This window comes from Chelonia mydas, chromosome 2 (assembly GCF_015237465.2).
Source record: "Chelonia mydas isolate rCheMyd1 chromosome 2, rCheMyd1.pri.v2, whole genome shotgun sequence".
NCBI lineage: Eukaryota > Metazoa > Chordata > Testudines > Cheloniidae > Chelonia > Chelonia mydas.
Genome location: NC_057850.1, coordinates 107,761,133 through 107,789,101, shown reverse-complemented (window position 1 = coordinate 107,789,101; position 27,969 = coordinate 107,761,133). Strand labels below are relative to the sequence as shown.

Sequence of the window (27,969 nt, the reverse complement as noted above, 5' to 3'; positions counted from 1 at the left end):
TGAGGAAAGTGAGTAGTGTTGCCCCTTTTCTGACACCAGTGTTGACTCTCTGCCTAGTGGTAGCAGAATTCTCGGGCGTTGCTGGATGGTTTCTGATGAAGGAGAAATCACTGATGTGGGGTCTGACGTATTGCAAGTATAACTTGCTCTCTTTATGCATATGCACCATTCCTGAAACACGGCTGTCAAATAGCACACCCTTTTTTAGGCAATCCCTTGTTTAGAGAGTCTGTGTGTCCAGTACCCTGTGTTCCCAGGGAGCCACTTTGCCTGAAGAAACAACTCTAATCAGCAGTGGTGCAAGTAGAAATCATTTCTTGCAGGTACTGCACTATTGGGAGGGACACAAGGGGGCGCACGTGACCTCCCCACGTGACCCTCCATGTGACTTCTCCCCACCCTACCCCCAGCCCGGGGCCCCCATGCTCCCTCCGTCCCCTCCGACACCCCCCTTACCTGTCTAAAATTTTACAACTGCATCTGTTTGGGCCCCTGGTGCCACCTGTATTTCCAGGTGTCATTGAGGATCCAGCAGCACCCCAAATTGAAAACTTCTTAAATGTCCTTCTGCAATCACCCCACTTTCCCTTAATACACTATCAGTGCCTCCCTTATGTCCAAACTAAGCTTCCGCCAGCTTACCTTTATCTAAGGGTAGGTCTTCACGGCAGCACCTTAACATGGCTGTGTAGTCACGGCCCCAGTGCTGGGAGAGAGCTCTCCCAGCCCTGTAAATAAACCACCCCCATGAGGGGCGCAGCTCCCAGCACTGGTGCACTGTCTACACTGCCACTTTACAGCGCAGAAACTTGCATTGCTCTGGGGGGGTTCACACCCCTGAGTGAGAAAGTTTCAGCGCTGTAAAGTGGCAGTGTAAACAAGGCCTAAGTATTGCTCTCTGCCAGGCACTAGGAAAGCAAAGATGCTGCGCCATCTGGGCTTGATGGAAAAGAGGCATAGAACTGTTTGTGCCATGTGCATCTTGATAGAACTGCAACCCAAATTGTTTTATTATTTTCCTCAGCATGACATACAGGAGGGCAATCAAAATCAGCCTGGCATAACGTGCATGAGAACTGTCTCTGGACAGATAAGTAATTGATCAAAATCACATTCTCTGATCTCTTGGGGCCAAATCCTCTTCCCATTGAAATCAAAAGAAGTTTTGCTATTGAGTTCAATGGGAACAGGCTTTGACATTTGGAGAGGAAAGAACAAAACCACTCAAGCAAGGGCTATGTTGCTTATACCACAGGTTTCAAAGGCTGCTGACTCGTGAGAAAGTCAGCAGACATCTGATCTTTGTCCATTGCAAGGGAGAAATCAGCAGCTAATGAGGCTAGAACCATACCATATCCAACCATATCCAACTCTTGTACCATATCCAACTCTTAAATCCATCTGCAAAGGATCAAGGAAATATGAAGGCTCCAGATTACCTTAAAATCCTCAGTCCCTTGATTAGAATGCTCCCATTAGTATATGTTCATAGTCCAGAGGCTGGAGAAGGAATCAAAAATACTGTTTAAACACCTTCCGTCCCCCCCACCCCATCCCTCTTGAGGACTCCTGACCAAGTTAACAGCACAATACATATGCTAACAAACTTAAAACCTTTGTTTAAGTGTCCCTCCCAAATAAACCTTTGTTTAAGTTTGTTAGCATATTTATTGTGCTGTTAAACCCATATAAAGAATGAATGCCCTCCCTAGCCGTGTTCTGTTCCTTTAAGGAGCAGAGTGCAGCTCCACCCCCTCTCTGGGGGATGGGGGGCAGCCTCCCTGAGTCTTTCCAGTATCCCGTATCTGCTAAAAAATTTCTTGCCGGTACTGCGTACTGTAACGTACCACCCTACTTGCACTCCTGCTAATCAGAGACCCAGGCAGAGAGTAAACTCTTCTGTTCACTCAGCTACCTCACCACCTAGAACCTTGTTGAACCCAAACATCTTCCTATTAATAAGACTATGACATCCTACTGATTTTTGACCTTCTTGAGGCTAAAGGATTTAATCTGTTCAGTGCTATCAATGGGCACAATGCCAGGAAACTTGACTCTCCAGTGCTACTAGATTAACGTGCCAAATGTGAGTGAGTGAAAGAGCATGCCAGCATTGTGGTGGTGTTGTGAATATCTAACTATGGGATACAGCTTCTGTTCCATCAGTGGAATATCTGTTGGGTTTCCATGCACTTTGCATCAAGTGCACAGAGCCCACAGACACAGGACTATGTCAGTGGGAGGGTTTTTCCTTTTTAAAAATATTATACTGCCATTAAAAAAAAAAACACTTAGACTTGACGATACTATGAAATGCACAGCTGAAACCCACAGACAAGCAAATATGAGAGCAGACTGGAGGACAGTTCTGTTTTGTGGCAACTTTCAAGGTTTCAAAATTTCACACACACACTGGAAAGAAGGCAAAACCTTTCGGTTGTTTCCCCCAAAACAGAATTATATCATAATATCCATTTTTGGATCAAAACCTGTGTGAGTGTGCAGGTGGTTAGGGTTCTGGTCTGGGATGGGGAAGATCCATGTTCAAGACCTTGCACTGCCTGATTCAGAGTAGAGTGTGCCTATTCCCTTTGTTCCTAGCAGATTAGACCAGGCAGCATTCACATACACCTCATCACGTGCTGCCACTCAGCATCAGAATCTGATTGCTTTCAACACTGGATAATGACCTCACTGTGGTGTTGCCAAGAAATCCTGTTGTAGGCTAGATATGTCCACATAAACTTTGCACGCATTCCCATGTCAGCCCTCCATCTTAATTCCTGGCACTCCTTTTTGTTTCCACAGGTGTTTATGTGCATCTAGGGGTATTGTTCTAATAAAGGACAATTAATCTGGCAAAATTCCTTTTTCATGAACTTTCCACTTATGCCTTACAATGGAAAGTTCAGCTATTTCAGCAGCAAAAATTGGCTACATTTTGAATACAAAGTGACTTGTGTCCCCAGACTTTCTCATTAAAATTTTAAATTCACGAATAAAGTTAACTGACTTACAGGACAGCGGTCACCTCGGTTCAAGCAGGACAAATATATCAAGTGTGTGTGTGTTGGAGCTGGTCAGAAAATGGTAAATACTTTACGTGAACATAGAAAGTAACAAAATGTTTTCATTTTGTCCTAGAATTTGCTTTTTTAATTTAAAAAACAGATTTTTTTTCCCAATTTTTGATTTTCATTCAAAAAAGCCATTTTTCCTTGAAAAATATTTTGGAATATGTACTTTTTACTTGCTCTACTGTGTGTGTATTTGACAGATTTTAAAAGGTGTTTGGACATCTAAAATGGCATTTAGATACCTAGACAAATGACTTAAGACCACTTTGATGCATAAAGATAGGTGGATGCGCATCCTCTAGAAATGTTTCCTTGTGCTCCCAGAACTTAGCTGTCTAAGTGGTGTTAAGTTGAGCACCCATGTGATTTTCGTGCCTTTTAGCCATATGAGGAAATTTTTCTTTTCATCCTTGCGCCCATGGAACTTTCAAAGTGTTTCCATGCAGCCCATGTATATGGAAAATTATAAAATTCATTGTAACCTTAATTGTAATATCATTGGGAAGCCTCTATTTAACATAAATAGTATTTTTAAAATCTCCTTTATAATTGGATAGCCAGCTTTAATCAGAAACAGTGTCTGAGGCAGACAGATGTTTGATGTTTGCAATGTTGTAGCCATGTTGGCCCCAGACCTGAAGAAGAGCTTGGTGTAGCTCAAAAGCTTGGTCCAGAAAAGGATATTACCTCACCCGCTTTGTGTCTCTGTTATGCCTTTGATGCTGTCAACCTTCGTTTCAAATCTGTGACCTGTTTTGGGCTCACTAGTGAGTGTACCTTTTGCTGACTGCAACGGTTAGAGTAACTTTAGTTGCAGAATAGCTTCAGGAAATGTTGTGGGGGTTTTTTTGTCAGTCATATTGTTCCTGCTAATTACACGGGCCATATTAATGGCACAGACTGCTCATTTTCAGGCTCTGTTGGAAAGACTACCCAGAGAGGTGTTACTCCTTTCAGTGCAGTGTCAGATGTCACCCTGTGGGATATTAAAACCAATTCGAGATGGTGTTGAAAAATATTTTCTTTTTCTGTACAGTAATGCGTGGAGCACTGATAGCATTAAAAAGAAATCCCATTGCTGGAGAAATGTTAATGCAAAAGCTGCCAAATGGGAGAGATTTTCTATAGTTCACTATTAATGTAAGACTTTTGCCTTCACAGTACATGCTGTCCTCTAATAATGAACAGCTCTTTAATGAGAGCAGAGAAATCAGTGTTTCATAACTATACTAAAGACAAACTTTGGAAGGGTTTTTTCTTGGCTTAATTTGGTTTTAAAGTACGAACACTAATTGGCTTTAAATAAAACAAGAGAGAACCCTATAGATTTATGACATTTTTGAGCAACAAATCCAGATCTCAGGCAGTCAGAGAAACAGACTCCCCTTTTACGAGGTAATTATGATTTAGCATTTACTGTCTCCCTCTTGAGTCTGTGTGTTGCCTTTAAAGTAGCTCTGGGATGAATGTCAAAAATGGGATTTACAGTCAAACCTTTTCAACATGTAAACTGCCGGGTATGTATTATTTTTCTAAGGAATATTTCTTCTGCATTTGTCGTGTTGGGTTTTTTTTCCCCCCTGAAACAACACCTACAAATTACTCCTCATGAAAAAGTCGCTGCATCATCAGAAAATGCTTATTTTTGGAAGTGCTCTCGAGGGTTCGTGTAGATGTAAATATTTCCCCAAACCTCATGGACTGCCATCTTTCACGGCTCATTTCTTCCCATCACTTAGCAATCCGTTTCAGTTGATTAAACTTGATCTGCATAAAAGCTGGTCAGGGGCAGCTTCCATTTACTTCAGTGGGAGCTGAATCATGCCCTAAACACTGAAAGATGGTAGCTTATTGCATATATGCACACAACTCTATCCCTCTGCACAAGAGAAAGGGCGGCTGAGACCGCTGGTGAACTGGAAAGAGCTTGTTCTTTGTTTCAGAGAAATATGTTACCCTCAGGTCAACAGGAGGAAGGACTGTCCTTTCACTTTTGCCATGGATCCTTGTCTTTGCTGACAGTCTTTGTTTCATCCTCCTCCTCTGGATTTTTTGCTCCGTCAGACCTGTAACTAGAGTGCCGCACAAAGGGCTAGTCTACGCTGGCAATGCTAACGTGCTGCCGCGGCAGTGCTTTAACGTGGCTCGTGTGGTCACGGCAGAGCAGTGGGAGAGAGCTCTCCCAGCGCTCCAAAAAACCCACCTCCACGAGGGGCGTAGCTCCCAGCTCTGGGGCACTGTCTACACTGGCGCGTTACAGCGCTGAAACTTGCTGCGCTTGGGGGGGGGGTTCACACCGCTGAGCGAAAAAGTTGTAGCGCTGTGAAGTGCCAGTGTAGGCAAGCCCCAAGTGTCCATTGCAATAGAGTTTCCAGGCCTTCCTGGGAACCAGAGCACAGACTGGCTTGCAGAGCTTGACAGATCTAGATGAAATGCAATTTACATCATGCAAACCCATTAATACTTATAGTGTAGGGTGTTTGTCATCTAGAGCAGGAGTTCTCAAACTTAACATCTCACCCACTTCTATCCCTCACCAAATTAGCCAGCACTTTCAGCAACCCAAGCCAATACTACCAAACCCTCCCACAGCATCAGTCTTCTCTCAGCAAGCCTTGCCTTCCACCAACATTGCAGCCTTCACTCACCCCAGCGTCCCCTACCTTAGCACCAGCCCCATCTAGCAGAACCCACCCCGAAACCAGTACTCCAAGTTACGCACCTCTCCCCAATCCAGCCATGGTTTCTTGCAGTGACTCGAAAAGAGAATGGTACGTGACTTCAAAAGATGGTGAGATTGGAGTCCTAGCAAGAAACAAAGGCTATTTAGATGTGAAGAAAGCTTGAGAACCTGTGCATTAAACACTTCAGAGAAAAATCAAAATGATAGTGAGAAAAGGAAAGTTTTAAGGTCTGATTTAAATAAAAGCAGAGAGACAGTAACTTGGAAGGAGGGATCCCAGAAACTGTAGATGAACTGAAAGAGTGACTGCCCCATTTGAGAAGAGCCATGAGGAGGTGGCCAAAATCAGAGGTGTATAATTGATACAATAGGCAAGATAAAGTGAATCAAAGGAGAACTTTGAAAATCAGGTGGGTTATTGTGAATGAGATACAAAGTTGAATTGGATAGCAAAGATAAAAAAAATCTTTATTTGGTTGCAAGAGAATAAAGAGCAAATTTATAAACACAAAGGTAGTGGTTATATCAGAGACCAGGCTAAAATACTGGTATTTAGGGCTGCCATTTTCAGAACAATCCAAAATAAGAGGAAAGATTTTGGGAAGGCTTCCAACTGAGAAGCTCAACAACTCAACACAGCTCTGCACCAAGGGGATGCCTTTGATAAGATTGTAATAAATGTGAACAGTGGAGCACATCAATAGGGACAAGTAAGGTAATTCCTAACCTAACATGGGTTTCCAACAACACCTTGAAGGGAGGAGTCTACCTGAAGCAGAAAAGGAAGCTATAATGAAAGAGCTGGAAGGGCTCAAACTCATACTTGTCTAACTCCCAAGTCTACATCAACATGACTATGGATCAAAGGAAGGCTAGTGACTTGTAGAATTTCTAGTAACTTCCATGTTACAAAGGTAGCCTTATAGACATGGAAGAAGAGGGAGGAAAAAGAACATTCAGGGTCCTGGATAACTGAAGATTTCTAGGCTTGGAAACTGCTATGGAGTTGAGGTCTGTGTTAAAGGAAATTTAATGAAATCCAGCATAGCATTAGAAATAAGTGCCCTGTGCCTCAAGTATGAGTGACAAGGTGGTGAGGTAATATCTTTTATTGGACCAACTTCTGTGGGCGAGAGAGACCAACCTTCAAGCCACACAGCTCTTCTTCAGGTCTGGGACAGGAACTCACAGCCTCACAGCAAAATGCAAGGTGGAACAAATTGGTTAGCATAAACAGTTAGCACATACTGTAAGGGAACATTCAAGGTAGAGTGGCCCCTTAACACCTCTGCAGTCATAGGACAAAAAGAGGGGCTTAGTGGATTACAGATTGTTGTCATAAACCATAAATCCAGTGTCTGTTCAGTCCATGATTTTTAGTGTCTAGCAGAGTTATGAATGTAAGCTTCCAGGTTTGTCTTTTGCAAGTGTGCAGGTTTCCTTTGAGGATGAGGACTGATAGGTCCTGGGACTGACATGGCTACAGCTACACTGCATACAATCTAAGGCCACGTCTGCACTACCTGCCGGATCGGCGGGTAGTGATCGATCTGTCGAGGATTGATTTATCACGTCTAGTGTAGACACGATAAATCGATCCCTGATCGCTCTGCTGTCGACTCTGGAACTCCACCAGGGCGAGAGGCAGAAGTGGAGCCGACGGCGGAGTGGTGGCCGTCGATCCCGCGCTGCAAGGACGCGAAGTAAGTGATTCTAAGTCGATCTAAGATACGTCGACTTCAGCTACACTATTCTCGCAGCTGAAGTTGCGTATCTTAGATCGATTCCCCCCACCCGCCCCCAGTGTAGACCAGGCCTAAGTGTAAGTGGCATTTAGCAAGGTCCTGACTGAAAACTCACTGAAGTCAGTGTGAGTCTTTCCACTGACTTCACTGGGCTTTGGATCTGGCTTCAAATGAAAAGTTTAAATCTTTTACTTTCTTCTTCAGGTTCTGTGAAATCTTTAACCCAATGTGAGAACCCAATTTCTTTAGCCCAATTTCTAGAACACTCGTGTAGCTCCCCATTATCCATGATACCAGGACAGTTTCACCCACTACATAACCCTTCTGGTTGATGGAACGGGTCTGAAGGATTCTGGTATTTTCCTCCAAAGATGGTATTTTGTAAAGTGTTTAAAGTATTATTATTTTATATTAAAAAATATCCAAAAACACATTGAGAGGTGAGATTTTTCTGTTTAGGTTCTTCTTCAGCCCTCGCCTCTGTGGGATCTGTGCAGCTTCCGGAACTCTCTTAAACAGTGTGACTAACATCCATCACACATAGTTCTTTCTTTTTCCCTTCTGGTGCCTAACTGGGGAATCTGTGAGATTTTTGTAAAATAAATAGATGTATACTGTGTTATGTCTGTTAGCAAAGACAGGGTCAAATGCATGTGCTTTGCACTTGAAACACAGGTGGTGGTGTTTGCAGTTTTCTTAGATCCTGCAGGAGTTTGTTCCACGGTCTCTGACTGTCCCCCCAAGAAAATTTGGACTTCACAGGGCCTGAAAAACGAAACGCAATGAAAAGTTTTAAGTTATTAGTTTGCTGCTCAGACCTAGGTTACACGAATCATTCAGCACTTATTTCTAAATTTATTTGCATGGTCTTTTTGAAAAACTCTTCGTAAGTCACCTTTCATGTCTTTGGCTATGTCTTCACTGCAAAAAAAGATGTGAGGGTTGACCACAGCTTAACTAACATGCACTAACTAAACCACTGTAGAATCCTAGTAGAGATACACTGTGAGGTAAACAGACAGGGTCAACCATGGGCAAGAGTATAGTGTTGACCTTCACCTCATGATAAAATGACAGGTGTTTTGTCTCCACTAGCGCTTTCCAGCAGGATCGCTAACACACCTTTTTATTCTTTTTTTCTTTTTTTTTTTTTGGTCAGTTTATCAAGACTTTGAAGTGTTCTGCAGTATGAAGAGATAGATAGATAGATAGCTATAGATATAGCTAAAAAAGTACAAAGGAGTCAGTGAATGAAATATATAACTTATCAAAAAGCACAAATAATGGCTATATTCTTAAAACCACAGCCAGCTATTTTAACTAACTGCTGGTAAAATCATTGTGAAGACAAAGCAGTGTATAGTTTTCATGTGAGTTAGTAGGTTGAGTTAAAGACTATAGGCTTCCCAGCCAGGAGTATTCAGTCACACTGCTATAAGGGTGTGCATGGCAGTACGGGAGGGGAGTAAATGTCAGGCCATCTGTTTCTCTAAAGAACTTTCTTGAGGTTTTGTGAAGAGTCAAAACCTATCTTGCCAACCCCTTCATGAAGGTGAATGTGGAAGGGAGTGTCCATGCAGGGAAACTGAGAGGGGTAGTCAGTCTCTCTCTCTCTCTCACACACACACCCCACCCCACTCGGGGTGATTTCTCTGGTGAATTACAGGAAGGGACAAAAATGTTGCTATATGCAATATGGGGGAGAGGGGTTTGACTTCATGACCTTGAATATGAATATCATCCAAATGTGAATATTAGCTTATTCTCCAGTCCCTGGCAATAGTCCAGGAAAGAAGATATTGTACACAGAATGAGACAGAGAGAGATGTAGCACTTGGTGACATCTACATAGCAGCAGCAGTCATGACTGAAGTCAAACAGTGAGGCATCTTGGAAGAAGAAGATAAATGGAGAAGAAAAGAGAGTCAAAACTGAGTTAGTTCAGATAGGGTGGAAAGGGAAGGGATTTGAAGCCTCCCCCCAAAAATTAAAAAGGAAAGGTTAGAAATAACATTCAAAGAAACAGAAGCGAGTATTTAAAAGACACTGGCTTCTTCCTTGGGATTCTATAGAATAATAAAATGATCAGCACTAAAAACTGCCCCAAGGTGGTGGTATGATGAAAAGGTCTGTGAGGTCCTGTAATCAGAGGAAAGGAGCAGGTCATTCATCATCCAGAGTAGGGCAATCTCAATATAAGACTTAGAATGTGATCCTTGACCAGTTTTATGCTGACTGGACCAAAGCAGGTAATCTTTAAAGTCATATACATAAATAAGCAGAGCCTAAACTGGAGTATGGCATATTCCATTACAACCAAGGCATGTGACTTGGTGTGGAACCATCATTGCACAGAGGTCAGTTCCACCAAAACAATTAGGTCAGTACAGTTCTTTGTAGTCAGTATCTCATGTTACTGTCTAGTAAACATGCTTTTGCAATATGACATAAATATGCTCTGTTCAAAGGCTGTGTAAATTGCTTGGAATCTTCCGCCAGGCAGAATGCCAACAATGACGAGTGCGCTGATTTCACTGTTACACTTTGAAAGACCGTTCATAATGAAAATCTCAATAACAGTTTTTTTTAAATGACTGTCTTGTAGACTATATATTTTAGGTTCCTTTAGACTCTTGATTTTTTTTTCTCCAGTCCAGAATAATGGGCTTTGTAGCCTTCCCAAGTCTATCTGTTTGTCTGTCTGTCTCTCTCATATGCCAACAACTCTGACGCATAGATAATTTATAAAAACAGAGTAGACACTTTTTAATAATTAAGTAATAGATAATGGGACTGTAGTTTTTTTTCTAGTGATGTACAATGGCTTTGAAGTAGAACAGTGCCCTGTAAGGGCTACATGCCCACGTATTGTATTTAGAAAAAAAAATTGAAGAAAGCTGCTAATGTCATAGCATATAATTAACTACTTTAAGCTACTGAATGTTTCTTTTTATTTTGCAGTGAACGTACTTCATTGCAGTCACATGTATGCAGCAGTCCTGTGGCAAAGAGCCAGCTGGTTGCCCCAGATTAAATCACGTAGCATCAACACTGCCTTTTTTCTCCAAATTACAGGGCAAACAATAACAGGTAAAATTAGCCAAGGCGCTAATTATACAGCACAAGTGTGTAAAGGATATAGAATGATAAATGGCAAATGCAGAATATGTTGTGTCATATCATGTAATCTCTCCTGCTGCAGAGCTGAAAAACAAAGGGAGAATGGTGCCTTGTTTGTCTAACATACTCTACATCACAAATTAGAAATCCTTCCTAATTAAGATATTGCTAAATTTCCTTTGTTAACAAATTTTAACAATGTTAATTAGGAGGTTAGAGTGATCATTGTTCATCTAACAAACAATTATGGTGATTTGCACTGTGGTTCTCGGAAACATAAGAGCATCCCAGAGCTGCTTGTCTTTTTACCCCCAGGCTTCTTAAGCTAAGGCAGGGCATCTGGGAATGCTAATGTAGTACGTAGACACTCATTTAGCAGGAGCGTTGCTGGAAAATTATGTCTGCTGTAACAGCATATAACAGTTCAAAACAGCTGCAACTGTACGAGGATGATCTAGTCACAGACAGTGCTTGCTAAGGTCACTTAGGCTGTATCTGCACTAGAATTATTTTTAACTTTGCCTTCATTTCACTACCTTTGGTCCATCTCTGTCGGTGGCAGGAACTGTGGGAGCACTAAAGAAGACAGGGCATAGCCATTTTTGCCTTTTGCTCAGAAGCTGCTGGTGAGCGTAGCAACTCAGTCAGGAAGCATCACAAAATGAACCCGCAGTTCTCTTTGCAATGCTGGTACCGTGGCTGTACTATTTCTTTGCAACTAAAAGAAACTGGCTAAACCAAAGCAGAAAGTTAATGTCCTGTCTTTGGAGGGGGGCTTAGTTTAGGAATCAGCCTGCTGGTTTCAGACAGCAAGAACTCAATTAAATCTCCATGGTGAGAGGCCTGCAGAGATCAAAGTCTTACCTTGCCACTTAAGCTAATGGCATTTCTGCCACTGACTGAAGTCAGGTGTAGAATTAGGCCCCAAATTAATTTTGAAAATAAATGTATTGGATGGATAAACATCTGTGCTGAGGAGACTGAACTGCCTGAAAACTGGATTGTAATTTACAATGCTCCAATAACTTTGCCTAGACTAGGCTTATTTGCCAACTGTTGCAATAGTACTAGTGGGAGCCACAATTGGGAGCACTAGTATTTCTACAAGCAACCACAATATAAATATTTAATAATAGGCAGGATTCTGGCAACTACAAATCTAATTGTTGCCATGTTCTTTATAGTTGTTCTAAGCAAGACTAGACAACGAGGTGGTGAAAACATCCGTACATTTGCTGACACTATGCTCCTAAGGTTGGTATCACCAGTGGAGCAGCATTAGTGGCCAGGCCTTGTGGAAGGCTTCCCAGCAAAGTTTAGGGTAGATCCAGCCACTGTGATCCTTGTCATCCCAAAAGCCCTGATCATTGTGGTTAGTGTGTGAAATAAATGAAACTGTTCACGCTGTTGTTCTTTCTGTGCAAACCTTACTCAGAGACTGTAACTCGATGTAAACACAGTCCTGGCCTATGCGTAAAACTTAGGTTGAACTACATCATGAAAAATTCACACCCCTGAGAGATGTAGTTAGGCTAACCTAAGCTCCGGGAGAGACACAACTAGGTCGACTGAAGAATTATTTTATCGACCTAGCTGCCACTCTCGAGGGGGTGGATTAACTACAGTGATAGAAAACCCCCTTCTATCACTCTAGCTAGTGTTTGCACTATGGGGCTACAATGGCACATCTGCAGTGCCGTGGCTGTGCTGCTGTCCTATCTGCAGTGTAGATCTGCCCTGATTCCTTACGGTTTGCTCTCTGATTTTACTTTGTGTCTATTGTAAGAAAGTCTGTTGTTCGTCCCTGGTATGAGAAAAGCTCTGCTGTTATGCAATATCAGGGGCTGTTGTTGCACATCCCCAGTTTTTTTTATTCAAATCACCAAGGTCAGAGCAAATTTTATAGTTCTATTGTCCACCTATAACCTAATACCTTAATTGCCATGTATGCTGCTTTATTTAAAGATGTGCGTGGCAAATCCTAGGTGAAGAATGGGTTCACAGGACACATCACCAAAATTCTAACTGTGGACTTGAAAAAACATTACAGCTGTGGGTCTGAAAGTATGTTTTCCACATTGTCTGGGTTAGTGGACAGCATTGATATGATTAGATCATAAGGCTGTAGCTATTTGCCTGTTCCTGATTAATCCCTCCTCTTACTGATTATTATTGACAAAATTGTAGTGTAAACTAACACTAACCTGCTTAGCTCCTGCTAAGTTCTCATGAATATAAATGTATCAGTCCATCAATCAAATTTACATTTATAAAGTGCCCTTCATAGAAGGACCTGAGGATGCAGGAGACAATTAATATAAAGATATAAGTGTTAGTCTTGATTCAGTGAAAAAATTACTCCAATGTTTCACAATTTTGTGGTGGAGATTTTACATGGGAGATGAATTGGATGAGCCTGATTTGTCTTTCCATTAGCCACTAATTTCTATTATCTTTGTGCAAATTTGAGAGCTGATGAAAGTGAAAGACAATAGTACTGGTTGGTGTCAGGGTTTATGCATGCTTCCCCTGCACAGCTCTGTCAATGCACCTCATTCCTGGCCTGCAACTCCCTTCTGATGGTTGTAGATCTCTCTCTTGTGAAAGCTTCCCGTTGTTCTAAAATGAATAGTGATTTTGTCTGAGGTTTTTGGCCAGAAGAAAGTAGGATAAGGCCGTTCATCTTTCTGTGACCGAGGTCAGAATTTAACACAGATCTTTAGAATAGAAAGGTGAATGCATTAACACATTGCTTTCTAGTTCTCAACTAAGTGGGAAAGATCAATTTTCAAAGCTGGGAGCCCGGAGTTGGATTCCTAAAATCATGTTTAGATGTGTAAGTGGATATTCAGGTGCTTCAGGGCCCATTTACAAGTCTACTTGCTAAATCAATTTCACCGAACTTTAAGTACCCACATGTGAAAATTGTGTGCACACTTGGTTATGTTTTTGAGTACATTTTCATCATGGTGCACAGAAATTATATTATCCTTTATATTATGGACTATTATTGTCAGATGTAGGTGTTTAAATCAAATGTGGTTTGAGCTCTACAGGCGCACATGGACTCTGTAAACTGACTTCCATTGTATACCTTTAAAAACATGACCAAACCAATTTTTGTAACAATGTCCGTTCTGTTGCTGTGACTTTGCTGTATTCCACATTTCAGTCAAGTGATATTTCTTTTTTCATAACTTTTTTCATTCCTGCAAACAGGGACCATTACAAAGGAAATGCTGGCACCATGTTGACTGTGGTGATATGGATGGGCTAAAATTCGAGAAATGCTTGCACCCAGGAGGTATCTGTTAGCCTGAGACACCACTGAGGTATTGCATATCTGCCATATGCTGATGTTCACATAAATACTCCTGGAAGTACTGCTGCTGGAGCTCATTGTGTCTGGTACCACTGCGCGTCCCTGAAGTATAGTCTAGTGAATTGGATGTTCTGAGGAGCTGCAGGAGCTCAGCCGGCAGGTAAAGGCTAACGTATCATCCTGCCCTTTGGGTGGTCACTTCTACAGTATTGCCCACCCCAGATGCTCAAAAATCATGAGTCAGGCTCACCAGAAATCATGAGATTTGCTTTAAAATCATGAGATGAAGTAAAAATAATAATTAGGCATTCTTTTTATTTGCCTTCTGCTTTTTGAGCCTTTAGGGTGCACTGGGTTCACATTTCTCCACAGCCACGAGGGCTAGAAACTTATTTTTTCTTGAAGAATGAAGGCTGAGATCATCACATATCCACCTGACTCCAGGAGCTGGGGCTTTAAGGAAAACAATAATTATCACGAGAGTCATGACAAAATCATGAGAATTGACAGCACTGCTTCTGTCATTAATCAGTAGTAATCGATGTGGTGTACCTACAGTATCTCTCTGGCCATTGTCTCCTATTGAATGCTTAAACTAGGCCACTCTCAATACATGAGGCCTGGACGACATCAAAAGAGAGTAAACCAGGGCAGAAAGGCTGCTGACTGTTTGGAAAGAAGGGAGAAGCAGAGCCAGTGTGTGACATGTTCACCCCTCTCTGACAATCTGTTAGTCCCTTCATGCACTTACTATGTGATTTGGAGCTCCATGATTCTGGGAGAAGGTGGAAAAGAGAGGAAGAGGCAGGGAACAGCCATTTTTCCTGGTTTGCTCCCCTTTTGACTGATTTCAGAGTAACAGCCGTGTTAGTCTGTATTCGTAAAAAGAAAAGGAGTACTTGTGGCACCTTAGAGACTAACCAGTTTATTTGAGCATGAGCTTTCGTGAGCTACAGCTCACTTCATCGGATGCATAGCATATCGTGGAAACTGCAGAAGACATTATATGCACACAGAGACCATGAAACAAAACTTCTTCCCACCCCACTCTCCTGCTGGTAACAGCTTATCTAAAGTGATCATCAGGTAGAGCCATTTCCAGCACAAATCCAGGTTTTCTCACCCTTCCTCCCCCCCCCCCCCCCACACATACAAACTCACTCTCCTGCTGGTAATAGCCCATCCCTCTTTGAAACCTCTCTTTATAATGCGCATGATAATCAAGGTGGGTCATTTCCAGCACTAATCCAGGTTTTCTCACCCCCCCCCACACACCCCCCTCCAAAAACCACACACACAAACTCACTCTCCTGCTGGCAATAGCTCATCTTACAATGTGCACAGCAATAATCCAAGTTTAACCAGAACGTCTTGGGGGGGGTTTGTAGGAAAAAAACAAGGGTAGATAGGCTACCTTGCATAATGACTTAGCCACTCCCAGTCTCTATTCAAGCCCAAATTAATAGTATCCAATTTGCAAATGAATTCCAATTCAGCAGTTTCTCGCTGGAGTCTGGATTTGAAGTTTTTTTGCTTTAAGATAGCGACCCTCATGTCTGTGATTGCGTGACCAGAGAGATTGAAGTGTTCTCCGACTGGTTTATGAATGTTATAATTCTTGACATCTGATTTGTGTCCATTTATTCTTTTACGTAGAGACTGTCCAGTTTGACCAATGTACATGGCAGAGGGGCATTGCTGGCACATGATGGCATATATCACATTGGTGGATGTGCAGGTGAACGAGCCTCTGATAGTGTGGCTGATGTTGTTAGGCCCTGTGATGGTGTCCCCTGAATAGATATGTGGGCACAGTTGGCAACGGGCTTTGTTGCAAGGATAGGTTCCTGGGTTAGTGGTTCTGTTGTGTGGTATGTGGTTGTTGGTGAGTATTCGCTTCAGGTTGGGGGGCTGTCTGTAGGCAAGGACTGGCCTTTCTCCCAAGATTTGTGAGAGTGTTGGGTCATCCTTCAGGATAGGTTTTAGATCCTTAATAATGCGTTGGAGGGGTTTTAGTTGGGGGCTGAAGGTGACGGCTAGTGGCGTTCTGTTATTTTCTTTGTTAGGCCTGTCCTGTAGTAGGTGACTTCTGGGAACTCTTCTGGCTCTATCAATCTGTTTCTTCACTTCCGCAGGTGGGTATTGTAGTTGTAAGAATGCTTGATAGAGATCTTGTAGGTGTTTGTCTCTGTCTGAGGGGTTGGAGCAAATGCGGTTGTATCGCAGAGCTTGGCTGTAGACGATGGATCGTGTGGTGTGGTCAGGGTGAAAGCTGGAGGCATGTAGGTAGGAATAGCGGTCAGTAGGTTTCCGGTATAGGGTGGTGTTGATGTGACCATCGTTTATTAGCACTGTAGTGTCCAGGAAGTGGATCTCTTGTGTGGACTGGACCAGGCTGAGGTTGATGGTGGGATGGAAATTGTTGAAATCATGGTGGAATTCCTCAAGGGCTTCTTTTCCATGGGTCCAGATGATGAAGATGTCATCAATATAGCGCAAGTAAAGTAGGGGCGTTAGGGGACGAGAGCTGAGGAAGCGTTGTTCTAAATCAGCCATAAAAATGTTGGCATACTGTGGGGCCATGCGGGTACCCATAGCAGTGCCGCTGATCTGAAGGTATACATTGTCCCCAAATGTAAAATAGTTATGGGTAAGGACAAAGTCACAAAGTTCAGCCACCAGGTTAGCCGTGACATTATCGGGGATAGTGTTCTTGATGGCTTGTAGTCCATCTTTGTGTGGAATGTTGGTGTAGAGGGTTTCTACATCCATAGTGGCCAGGATGGTGTTATCAGGAAGATCACCAATGGATTGTAGTTTCCTCAGGAAGTCAGTGGTGTCTCGAAGGTAGCTGGGAGTGCTGGTAGCGTAGGGCCTGAGGAGTGAGTCTACATAGCCGGACAATCCTGCTGTCAGGGTGCCAATGCCTGAGATGATGGGGTGCCCAGGATTTCCAGGTTTATGGATCTTGGGTAGTAGATAGAATATCCCAGGTCGGGGTTCCAGGGGTGTGTCTGTGCGGATTTGATCTTGTGCTTTTTCAGGAAGTTTCTTGAGCAAATGCTGTAGATGCTTTTGGTAACTCTCAGTGGGATCAGAGGGTAATGGCTTGTAGAAAGTGGTGTTGGAGAGCTGCCGAGCAGCCTCTTGTTCATATTTCGACCTATTCATGATGACAACAGCACCTCCTTTGTCAGCCTTTTTGATTATGATGTCAGAGTTGTTTCTGAGGCTGTGGATGGCATTGTGTTCTGCACGGCTGAGGTTATGGGGCAAGTGATGCTGCTTTTCCACAATTTCAGCCCGTGCACGTCGGCGGAAGCACTCTATGTAGAAGTCCAGTCTGCTGTTTCGACCTTCAGGAGGAGTCCACCTAGAATCCTTCTTTTTGTAATGTTGGTAGGCAGGCCTCTGTGGATCATTATGTTGTTCAGAGGTATTTTGGAAATATTCCTTGAGTCGGAGACGTCGAAAATAGGATTCTAGGTCACCACAGAACTGTATCATGTTCGAGGGGGTGGAGGGGCAGAAGGAGAGACCCCGAGATAGGACAGCTGCTTCTGCTGGGCTGAGAGTATAGTTGGATAGGTTAACAATATTGCTGGGTGTGTTGAGGGAACCATTGCTGTGGCCCCTTGTAGCCTGTAGTAGTTTAGAAAGTTTAGTGTCCTTTTTCTTTTGTAGAGAAGTAAAGTGTGCGTTGTAAATGGCTTGTCTAGTTTTAGTAAAATCCAGCCACGAGGAAGTTTGTGTGGAAGGTTGTTTTTTTATGAGAGTATCCATTTTTGAGAGCTCATTCTTAATCTTTCCCTGTTTGCTGTAGAGGATGTTGATCAGGTGATTCCGCAGTTTCTTTGAGAGCGTGTGGCACAAGCTGTCAGCATAGTCTGTGTGGTATGTAGATTGTAATGGATTTTTTACTGACTGACTGAACCTACTAAAAAGTGAGGAAGTGAATGCTGCTAATGGTAACTATGTCTGTCCCCCCTCATGGCTACACAGAGACGCCACAGAGTTGGGAGCAAAAGTGCTGTAGCTACTCAGGGCATGGCTACACTTGCAGATGTAGAGCGCTTTGAGTTAAACCAGCCTTTGTAGAGCGCAGTAGGGAAAGCGGTGCAGTCTGTCCACACTGACAGCTTCAAGCACACTGGCGTGGCCACATCAGCAGCTCTTGCAATGGCCACAGAGAGCAGTACATTGTGGTAGCTATCCCAGCGTGCAAGTGGCTGCAACATGCTTTTCAAATGAGGTAGGGTGGGGTGGAGTGTGACAGGGAGTGTGTTGTGTGTATGTGGGGGGAGAGAGAGTGGGTTTTGGGGGGGCTGAGAGCATGTCAGCATGCTGTCTTGTAAATTCAGACAATAGCAGAAAACCCCCTTCCCCCCAGCCTCTCTCTCTCTCACACACAGCATTCCACGCTAATGGTTGCTTTGTCCCGGAGCAGATAAGCAGCCGGCTGTCAGAAACGGATCTTTCAAAGGGCATATCCGCATTCCTGCAGCAATTCCAAAACAATGAGAAGAGTGGCCACTTGACTTAAGGGGATTATGGGACCTTTCGGGAGGCTGATCAGAGCGCAGTAATGCAACACCATGTTCACACTGACGCCTGGGCGTTTCAGCCAACGCGCAACAAGCATTAATCTTCTCGCCGAGGTGGAGTACCAGGAGCGCTCTAGCTGTGGGGTCAGAGCGCTCTACGTGCCTTGCCAGTGTGGACAGGTAGTGAGCTAGGGTACCCGGGGCTGCTTTAATGCGCTCTAACTCGCAAGTGTAGCCAAGCGTTCAGGCTCTACAATTAGTGGTGCTTCATAACCTCTACCTCTTCCCTTCACCTTGCCACACCTCCATCTCATGGAGAATAGACTGACTGGCTCTTCATGATTTGAAACCTACAGAGATTCCTTATTGCTTTTTTCCTATCACAAGGATGTTCCTGTGGCTTTGGAGAGTATAGGTCTAAAAGATTTACTTCACTATTTCGGAGGATTGAGAGAATCTCCAATTTCCCTCTTTGGGGTGACACATCCACTCCCTTTTGTCCACACTCTTGACATAACATAAATGTGCATTAAACTGAGGTGCATTTACGCATGTTATGCTAAATGAAGTCTGTTGTATCGCAGTATTTGGATACTACAGCAATTGGCACTATTTAAATACTATCGGTGATAGAAAAATTGGCTAGATAGCTTCCTAGATGAACAGAAACATCCTGAGACCGTCAATATCACTTACGGCAGCATTGTGCATGGCTGTCATGCAATATCACACAAACATCTCGCCAATGTTAACTGGGATTAGTTGTTTCTGTTAGAACCAACTAGTCATCCAGAGAATGAGTAAAACTATTGGCCCAAATAACTACTGCACGACACGGCGTTTTGCAATAACTCTTTGATTCTTGGTTGATTCCCAGATGGGGTATAAATAAGGAAAATGTGGGGAAAAGGTAGGCTTTAGAGCTGTTTTACAGAGACATGTTGAGAAATGATAGAGAAAATTCCAGCAAACATGCGAGATTTGTTTTCTTAAGCAGCTGTAGATAAATATAATGTAAGGAATGTAAATGAGCCATTTGCCATATGTAGAGCAATCTACCTCTCTGTCTGAAGTAAATCCTTTCATCAATGGCAAGGATACCTAGTGCACAGAAAAGGCATTGTTTTATGTTACATTTAAGTCTAGATACATAAATAAATAAACTTTGAAATACAAGGAACCAGACCTGAAACACACAGTCATGTTATTTTCTCTCCTGTTTTCTTCTCTCTCTTATCTCTGAGGGCTTCTACTTGTGAAAACACTTGGGGCAATCTTGTTGACTGAAATATTGGTATTTTATATTGCTATGAATTTATGAGGGGATAATTAGCTCCTTATTCCTCCCAAGTGATGCTCCTCCTCTTTTCTTTCTACTCTCCTCTATTTCATCTTCCCCATCTTTTCTCTGCTATCTTCCTTTCCCCGCCCCTACTTCCCCCTTTTTGCCACTATTTTTATCTCCACAGACCCCACAGTTGCTTCTCTCCCTTCTTTATACCTGTCTTTATACCCATCTCAACTTGCAGTATTGCTTTCACTCACTACTTCTCACCTCTGCCTTAGCTTCCCTTGTTGTCCTGTTCCCAGTCTGCGTCTGTCTCTTCTTCTGTTTCTTGTATCTGTCTTTCTTTTTCTTTGCTCCTTTCTGCTCTTTCATCTTCCTTCTGTCATTCATGTTTATAAGATCTAGCCAAAGGCCAGCTGCCTCCTCAGAGCGGATGATCACTTTAGGAAGCCCCCTACTTAGCTTTATGGATGATGGGCTTCCTGGCATCAGCCCAAAGGTACAGATAAATATTAGGCATTCCAAAGACAGAAAATTAAAACACAGCATGCAAATATTCAATCCACAGTATTATTATGCAAATTGTCACCTAGTGGCTCATCTTATCAAGAAAATCTTCCTGCACCATCACAGTTGTCTTCCACCTTTAAAATCTTGGTCACTGCCTAGTTTTCAATTGTAAAGCAATTTAAGTAACAAATATTCCTAATAACTCTGTACTCTAAATGATACACACCTGTGTCATTTCTCAGTCCAGTTTTCAGCCTTGATTGCCTAAAGTAAGGCACCCGACTCTAAATTTGAATGCTCAAATAGGCATTTAGGCACTCAAATGCCCATTTTAAGCACCTAAATACCAATCTGAGCACTCAAATATGTAAATAGGCACCCTCACCTAGGTGATCAAATTTAAAATTTTGTTCCGTATCATTTAGTGCAATTACATTACAGTTCTGTCAGATCTCTTGCCAGAATTACGGGTGTCGAAATATCATTTTGCCTGTGAAGCATCTGCTACTTCAGAGAACCCACTTAATGCATGGAATTTATTACTTAGACAAACACTGGGGAGTATATCCTACTGCTAAATTTCTATACTACCCTAGCTATCTGAAGAGGATCCATTTGCTGTTTAGAGTGCCTCACCAGTGGGATGCCCACAGAAAGCATCAGGGATACTGCTGGCCAGGTAAGAGTGACTGGGAAGTTTATCTAGAGAGGCAATCTCAGGGTTTTTCTTCACTGCAAAACTAACTCGAGTTATAACTGGGGTGTTGCCCCAGCTCGAGTCCCATCTTCACATAAGTGAGTCCCTGTCACTTGAGTGTGGTGGTACTTGTAACTCGAGTTGTCTGTCCCATCAGGGGCTGTAGGCTACAACTCAAGTGAGCACAATTTTTCAGCTGATAACACAGCCACTTTGTAGTGTGGACAAAGGCTAGTATCACTCAAGTGCCAATAGTCCTTCAATGCCTTCCCACAATTCCTCCTGTGTACCCAAAAAGGACAGATAAGTTCTTCCAAAGCATACTGGAAAGAATTTATAGGGTGTCGCAGCTGACTGTAGTGCAAAGAACCATGGGATGTGTCCCCAGGAGTCTTAGCACCACTCATGAGTGAGTGCAGCGCCAGTGTAAACAAAGTAGCTTGAGGGTTATTTGACAGTTTGACCTCTCACTTGAGCTAGGCTAACTTGAAAGAAGCAACTTGAATGTAAGGGCAGGTCTACACTTAAATGCTGCACTGGTGCAGCTGCGTTGCTGTAGCACTTCAGTAAAGACACTACCTGCAGCCACGGGAGGGCGTAAATACTCTCTGGTATGTACCTCTGTGAGAGTCAGTAGCTAAGTCAACAGGAGAAGCCCTCACATCGACATAGCACTATCTATACGGGCTTAGGTTAGTATAATTACATCTCTCAGAGGTGTGGATTTATCACATCCCTGAAAGACGTTGATATACCGATGTAAGTTTATAGTGTAGACCTGGCCTAAATAACTCAAGTTGACTCTGCAGTGAACACATACCCACGTTGACTTCACTAGAATGAGGCACATGCATAGGTATGTTCATCAATCAGGGCCTGAAGATGCCCTCTCTCTGGACACCTCCTAATTACACCCTTTTTTTTATGTGACCTTTACTTAAATGAGACTACCTGTGCTTGAATTTAGGCACATGCTAAGAACCTTGGTGAATCAAGGACTTGGAGAAGAGTGGTGTTAGAAGGTCCCTGCTCCTCCATTCCCTGGGGGGAAAAAAATAAAGTTAGCTCTGGCCTAGACTAGCACTACATTCACTTTAAGAAATATTTTGTTTTGTTTGCTGGACTTGCTGGAATTACATTGTAAAATTCCATAAAACTGGCAAATACTTCTGGTACACAGGCAAGGCAAAAGTGTATCCAAGAAAGGCAGAATAAGAGAACCCTGTCAGAAAACAGTCTTGAGTGAACATGCAGCTACCATTTGCAACTTAAGGGCAAAAGAGCCACCAACTTGTGAGAGAACTCCAAAGGAAGCTATAAAATGCACGTGTCAATAGCACGTTTAATAAACATTATCGAAAGCTCTTGCTGAATTACTTAAAATAATAGGGAAATATGCAGGTATTTGTGCTTGAAAGCAATCATATTCTTTGTTTCACAGCTTAATGGAACTCGCATCCCAAAGTACCCAATGGACCAATTTAAATCACAATAAGGAGCCGACTTTCAGCTCACAAAAACAAGGAAATAGACAGTTATGGCTTAAATCTGGTGTGACACCCTGACTTTAACTGAGACTGCTGTGCCAATAAACAGAAATGCGATTTAAAGCCTGCCTTTGTCAACCAGGAGTGTTAGACATCACTGTGAAATTCCAGGTTTTGTGGGGTTAATTGCACAACTCTTTGCTTTGCTTTAACAAGCTGTTTTGTAGCTGAAGAATTGTGATTTCCTTTGTTTCTTTTGTTGGGACCAAGGTAGTTTAAGGGGGAACATTAGCCATTTAATTATGAGTGTAGAAGTGAAGACTTGCTGTTGAAATTAGTCATTAGAAACTTTGTATAAAATGTGATCTTTTTAATCCACAGATGCAAGACCACAGTGTCTCCTGCAAGAGCCTGTCCAGATGTGTCTATTATATGAAGTATTACATAGTATATTTTTAGCTCACAGGTCATTTCATGGTGCTAGGATGGAAAGGAGAAAAGAGAGCTCAGCGGGGTGGAGGAGAAGCTGAGGACGGAGGGATGGAAGCAGAAGTCTAAGTGGGTGAGAAATGGCGGAAAAAGTAGTGAGCCTGGGAATCTTAGGAATGGGAGGTCAAAGTGCTGGGAGGGCCTAGATGAAATGTACAGCCTGGGGCTCTGCTATGACCATTCGTCAGATAGGGAGACCAAAACTGAACATAGTATCCTAGATGAGGGCATATAATTAATTCATATAATAGAGCTACAGTATTTTTCTGTATTCTTCACCATCCCATTCCTTACACAACTGAATGTTTTTGTTTGTTTGTTCTTTCTTACCGCTACTGCACGTTAAGGAGAGGTTTTCACTGAGGGTTGATCTACACTGGGAATTTACATCAGCATAGCTACCTCTCTCAGGGGTGTGAAAAATCCACCCCCTGAGAGACATAGCTCTCTCAACCTAATCCCCTGTATAAACAAAGCAAGGTTGGTGAACGAATTCTTCTGTTGACCTCACTAGTGCCTCACAAGGAGATGGATTATGTAGGCTGATGTCTACAGTAGGGGAGGGAAAACTACGGCCTGCAGGCTGGATCCGTCCCGTCAGGGCTTTTAATCTGGCCCGCGGGATTTCCAGCCCCGTGGCATGGTGGGGTTAAGGCAGGCTCCCTGCCCTGGCCTGGCTGGCACCATGTCCCTGTGGCCCCTGAGGGGGAGGGGAGCAGAGGGCTCCGTGCGCTGCCCTCTCCTGGAGGCACCATGCCCCGCAGCTCCCATTGGCTGGGAATGGGGAACTGCAGCCAATGGGAGCTGTGGGGGTGGTACCCACAGGCGAGGGCTGCATGCGGTGGAGCCGCCTGCCCCACCCCACCCCCAGGAGCCACTGCCAGATGATGCTGGCCAGTTCCGGGAGCGGTGTAAGGGCCAGGGCAGGCAGAGAGCCTGCCTTAGCCCGCTGTGCCATGGGGCTCGAAATCCCGCGGGCTGGATTGAAACCCCTGACAGGCTGGATCCGGCCTGCGGGCTATATTTTGCCCTCCCCTGGCTTAAGATCGTACTTAGTCCCATTGACTTCAGAGAGACTTCAGCATAGTAGTCTAGTCAAGGGCAAACATGGATAAATGGAGTTTACCCACTTCTCATTTGGAGAATATAGAGTTTAGGTTCGTTTATCCACTTTTTTTTTTTTAAACCATGACACCACTGCTCAAACCCATGCTTAACGTTAAGCACAGTCCCTGCATTGGGATTTTCTGAATTGGAGCCTCAGGGAGTAATCACAAGTCTGATGGGGAGAATTATTTATTTCATTTTGGATTCCCTTCCTTGAGTGTGGGTTGTTTTTTTTTTAAACTTCACATTTTCGATTCACTGTTGAAGGACTTGGGTGCTATTGTACTACAAATGATAAAGCTAAAGGATTTGAACTATAGGATTTATGTAGGGCAGATAAAGCAACACAAAGATAACTAAATACAGGCTATCTGCTTCAAAAGTATCAGCAGAATGACCTGCAGCATGTGCTCCTGTTGTATTATTTTGATGAGCCCCTCCTTTTCTTCCTCACCTCTTCTGTATTTCTTTGCTTTAGTTCTAATTATTTGAAGCTCATATGATATATGGGCTTCCAATAATTAGAACTGGTGTAAGGAACCACAGAAAGGAGATTTATGCCAGTGGAATACAAAGAGCCTTCTGACGGTGTCATTTTTCTCTTTGGACTTTGAAATCCGTTTCTGCTGTCTCCACTCTAACAGAGCTATATCATTTTAGTCCACATAATTGTATTCCCCCTTTTCTTAGACAAGCAATGGCCTAAGCCCTTATTAAGTAACAGATCAAATGTCAAAGTTCTGTTGTAAATCAACAGGGAGCCTGTAACAAGTGAGGGTGAGAGGAAGCAGGGGGAGCAGGCAGTCAAAGACAGGAATAAGATTTGTTGCCAAGTTATTAGAAATGAATGCTTTAAAGACAAGCCTACTCAAACTTTCCTTGGGACAATTTAGTAACAATAACAACATTGCATTACTTCTGCCTTGTCCCCGGGCCAGACCAAGCCTGTCATCTGGAAATAAAGCTAAAACCTGCCTGACTTGTGCAAGTGTTAGGGAGGGAATCTCATCTGCTGCTAAATTGCTTGTGAAAAAGTATAAATATTTTAAGCCAAATAAGTAAATACATGTTAAGGACATCTCCCATAGGTTTTGCTAAGAAAGCACAGCTGAAGAGAACATTATCAGCCCTCTTTCCTTTTGCTTACTTCCTTGACAACTTCATGTAAACTTTGTAAGTATTAGCCTGACTTGCCCTTTCATAAAATTTCACAACTGATATCACGGTTTCTTCCCAATGAGCCTAATGTGGGGCTTGTGTTCTGCTTGTGAAGCATTTGTACTGATTCAGCTTTAAAAACGATTCTTGTGTTGACATCTGATGACAGTCAAAGATGAAATACAAAGCAACACTGAAGTTAAACCTAGATTTCTATTATGAATATCCCCACTCTGTGTGTGAGAGAGTACTCAGCACAGAAATAAATTTGTACTGGCTTTTGGAAAACCTGTTTACTGATTTATTTTCACATTCTTCTGTGGAATCCTCTTGATACTTCCCAGTTCAGTGGCAATATCCCAGACTGAGACATCACAAATATCAGAAGTCTCATTGAAAATCTATATATATAAAAATTAAGCTGGGGTAACAGTTAATGTTGAAGGAAATTATACTAAAACTACCAATACCTTTGCTGAGCAGAGGTTGGGGACAATTTGCTTACCACAAAAAAAGGAATGATTAAGTTCTGTGCCTAGCATCATTCTGATATCCGTTCTACTCCTTTCTGCCCTGGTGTTCTTTCTTGGGTTTTTTTAGACTGCCGGCTCTTCAGGACAGGGACCATGGCTTCTAATGTTGTCTTACAAAACCTAGTACAATGTGGTTTTGATTCTGTCTGGGGCCTCTACGCACTACAGGAATACAAATAGTTAATAATAATATCACAGAGAAGAGAAATAGGTGTTTTAAAAGGTGAGTTAAAACACCTTATTTCTCAACTGAAAGTCCTACACATCCTGCTTTGTACATGGTACTTGGCACAGCAACATGGCTACCTTTTTGCTTTGCACGTCACTTCAAAAGTCTGTGCTCTTTGTGCTACATGGACATAACTAGTGAGAAATGAATGTCTTGTCTACACTATAGCAAGTGACGCTGACGATTAAAAATCGCTATAATTACATTGCTTGTGCATGTTCACACAATGCTCCTTCTGTCAGCAGAGCACATCCACGGTTGGTGCTCTAGCATCGGTAGTGAGAGCCGTGAACTGTGGGTAGCTATCCCACTGTGCTACTCGCCACCTTCTGCAGCTAGTGTTGTGGAAAGGCGCAATGGATCAAAGTGCATCATGGCTGAGGGCTCAACATCCCATGATGCAGGTTTTTCTTTCCCATCATTCCATGGACTGCATTTCACAGCATTTTCAATGGCCCCTGTTTACTGTGCGCCCGCCATCTGTCTGAAAGGTTGGATCCTCCACTGCTCTCTGCTGTTGTGATCACAGTTATGACCGGCCACTATGTATTCATGCAGTATATCACAAGCACCCAAGCTGAACAGGAATCAGAGGTGCCTGTCCTGCTCTGTGCCAGGAAAAGAAGCAACACCAGATTACTTTTGGCATTCAAGGAGTAGCTGCACGCAGTGGACTGTCGCTATTGGGCTTGGGAAACAAGCATTCAGTGGTGGGATCGCATTGTTATGCAGGTCTGGCTGCAGAACCTTCAGATGTGGAAAGCCGCCTTCCTGGGAGTGTGTGTGGAGCTTGCCCCAGCACTACAGTGCAAGGACACCAAAATGAGAGCTGCCCTCTTGGTGGAAAAGTGCATGACGATCACTGTATGGAAGCTGGCAACTCCAGACTGTTACCGTTCAGTCACAAATCAGTTTGGACAGCAGCAAGGAGCACTTCAACAATAGGCTGAATAGGTGCAGAATGACCATAGAATGTGCCTGTGGCAGATGAAAAGCATGCTGGCGCTGCCTTTATGACACATTAGACCTAAATGAGGAAAATATTCCCATGGTCATAGCAGCCTTCTGTGTGTTCCATTATGTTTGTGAAACTAGGTGTGAAAAGTTTTCCCTGAGGTGGAGTGTGGAGGCAGATAGCCTGGTGGCTGATTTTGAGCAGCCAGATACCTGGGGTATTAGACGGGCACAATGGGGTGTGTGTGTTGGGGGGGGGCGCTATTTGAATTAGGGAGGCTTTGAGGCACCATTTTGAGAATGAGCTCCAGCAATGTGTCTTTCTATACAGCACTCTGCCATGCTCTGACTTGCCGCCTTGCATGAAAATTTTGATAACTGCTTCCCGACCGTGATTTGTAGTCAGCAAATGTTCCAGTTGCCATTGTGTATTAACTCCAGCAGCAACCACCATGTGTAGGAGACAAATGAAGATGGATTATTTTTTAGAGAGTATGTTTTTATTAAATACAAATTAACAACACACAGAAAATGCTTGGTGGAAAAGGCCGTTTCCTGAAGGAGACTCTCATAGCTGTGTGTAACTTAAGCTATCATTTTGTAAGCTGTGAAAAGGGGAGGAGTGAATGGGGGTACTGCGACAGGCTGGGAAGATGCAAGGAATGCATGGGAGGAGTTTGGGGAGGGCATGGAAATCAGTTCTGTATAGGCTTCATGGGGGACTGAGCATGCATGTGTTCTGCCTGCAGTGCGATTAGGGACTTCAGCCTCTCTGTTTGCTCCTCCATCACTTTTGTTATCTGCTCCTGGCCCACTAAAATTCACTCCTTCCTCTCCTGCCTATCTATTTTATGATTTTCATTTACAGTCTATCGCCACACCCTGTGTTCTTGTTTTTTGACATCTGAGAATTGGAGCATCTCTTGAAACATGTCCTCTTTGCTCCTCTTCAGTCACTTCCTTATCTGGTGGAGGCACTCCACTGGTGTGTAGGGGGTTCTCCTGAAGGTCACATCTGCAGAAGCA

At 43.2% G+C, this 27,969-nt stretch overlaps 1 long non-coding RNA gene across 4 annotated transcripts in view; it reads left to right on the top strand.

The window, feature by feature from the left end:
* LOC122464188 overlaps positions 1 to 23,616 on the top strand; it is a 46,513-nt gene extending 22,897 nt beyond the window's left edge. For 3 of the 4 annotated variants that reach the window (XR_006288127.1, XR_006288124.1, XR_006288125.1), the window contains 4 exons: positions 10,467 to 10,595; positions 13,845 to 14,107; positions 20,886 to 20,968; positions 22,428 to 22,696. This is a non-coding gene — a long non-coding RNA (uncharacterized LOC122464188). Of the gene's footprint in view, positions 1 to 10,466; positions 10,596 to 13,844; positions 14,108 to 20,885; positions 20,969 to 22,427; positions 22,697 to 22,854 lie in introns of those variants that run through there. The other variant, XR_006288126.1, reaches the window with a different exon arrangement.
* The last annotated feature ends 4,353 nt before the right edge of the window (positions 23,617 to 27,969 follow it).